We start from the raw sequence: 2,233 nt of genomic DNA, 5'->3' as shown, positions 1-2,233 counted from the left end.
CTTAAATTGCAGCACAGGAGGTGCTTCAGCTGTTGGACAGTCAGCAGTACAGATGAGACATTACACTCAAGAGATTTAATAACATTAAGGTACTATCAGGTTCCAAAAATAGATGCTGCAAAACCTGCATAAGCCAGGGCAGATAGAGCCCAGATAAACTTGACTGCCAAACAAAGGATAAATTTAGTTTTGGGTATTGAAACCAATTCAATGCATTACTAGAAGGCACACTAAGCAAGTTAGCAGCCTATATAAAATATGAGCTTAAAATATAGTGCTACTTATTATATATTGCATACAGTCAGCAACCAACAGAACTTATAGTTAATTACACATCTCTTCTAAATACAAAGAAGACCAAAAACATCACCTTTTCAGAGCAGAGCCAGTGAAAACCCAGGACACACTTTATAAACAGCTTCAAAGAGGCTCCAAGAAAACACATAAAACACTATAAAAACCTACACCATTTGCACAGAAAGGAAAAGCCCCTCAGCCCCTAAATCCTCCCTTTCTCTGGTGTGGTTTGCTCAGGTTTTATATAGGACAGGCAATTGGGATGTAACAACACTCAGGTGGGCAGGAGGCTCAGGTGTGTGGCAGGGGATTAACTAACACTGCTTTCAAAGACATTTCAATCTGCTTGGCTTTAGTCCAAAACCAGCTCCTTTTTTTTTAGGGTTTATTTAGAGTATATTCAATTGACTTGTCCCTCAGCCTGCCTCATAAACTCCTGTGAAATATGGCAGTGAAATATTCACCGTGAGAAAAACAGTGCCAGGTTTATTAATTGATTATTAGAATTGTGCTTCTCTGCTTCTGGCACAATTCTAATTACACTTTCTCTATGAAACCCTCACATTTGGTGTTGTTTATTTAGAAAATTGCATAGTTCTGTATTTGTCATGTCATCAATCTTCCTAATGATATTAGGATCATATTATTATATGATTACATTATATATTATACATCATTATTATTTAATATATATATTATTATAAGAAACATATTATAGATTTATTTAATATGTAGATGTAATATATGTGTATTTCTATATTATTACATTGGTTTTCTATATTATTATATTAATTTTATTTATACTATTATATTTATTGATACTATTTATACCATATTTATACTATTTATACTACAGTTATACTATATACACTATATTTATACTATATACACTATATTTATACTATATATATTATATTTATACTATATATAATATATTTATACTATATATAATACATTTATACTATATTTATAATATTTATACTATATTTATACTATTTATACCATATTTATACTATTTATACTACAGTTATACTATATACACTATATTTATACTATATACACTATATTTATACTATATATACTATATTTATACTACATATAATATATTTATACTATATTTATAATATTTATACTATATTTATACTATTTATACAATATTTATACTATTTATAAAATATTTATACTATTATTGTATTTTTGAGTTGTTTCATGCTCTGTTTAAGAGCAGTTCCTCAAATGTGAGAGTTTAAAACTTCAGGCAGTGACTGTCTGGGCCCAGCCAGAGAAGAGCTGATGTTCCCTTTCCCTTCTGCTGCCTCGTTGTGTCTGCAGTGTCAGACACCAGGAACTGCCAAGACAAAAGAACAAATGAAGGCAAAAAGAGCTGAGGGTTTCAACTGGCTCCTGAGGGGGCTGCAGGTGCTGCTCCAGGGCTCCCATTTCAGTCCTGGAGCAGATTGTGCTCCAAGACAAGGGATGAGAAATACGGGGTGTGAAGGCACAAATTGGCAGGAGGAGCCAGCTCTGCAGAAATGGGCCTGAAAACACGAATTTCGGGCTATTTCTGGGTTTCCTCTCTCTCCACTCACACAGTTCCTCGCTCTACAGTTTCTTTCTGCATCCCCCCCCAAAAAAGACTCACTGAGGATTTTAGTAGAAACTCTGGTTTTAAGGAACAAGTAATAAAACACTAATATACAATAAAATTTTATAATATATAATATACAATATATAATAAAGTAATAAAATAGTATAAATATTGTATAAATAGTATAAACACAGTATAAATATTATAAATATAGTATAAATATATTATATTATATATATTTAATTATATATATAATATATATTATAATATATAAATATATTATATATAGTATAAATACATTATATATAGTATAAATATAGTATATATAGTATAAATATAGTGTATATA

The sequence above is a fragment of the Corapipo altera genome, unplaced genomic scaffold, assembly GCF_003945725.1.
Source record: "Corapipo altera isolate COAL_440 unplaced genomic scaffold, ASM394572v1 71, whole genome shotgun sequence".
NCBI classification, from domain to species: Eukaryota; Metazoa; Chordata; class Aves; order Passeriformes; family Pipridae; genus Corapipo; species Corapipo altera.
The sequence above is the reverse complement of the archived record's forward strand: the minus strand, read 5'-3'. Positions refer to the sequence as shown.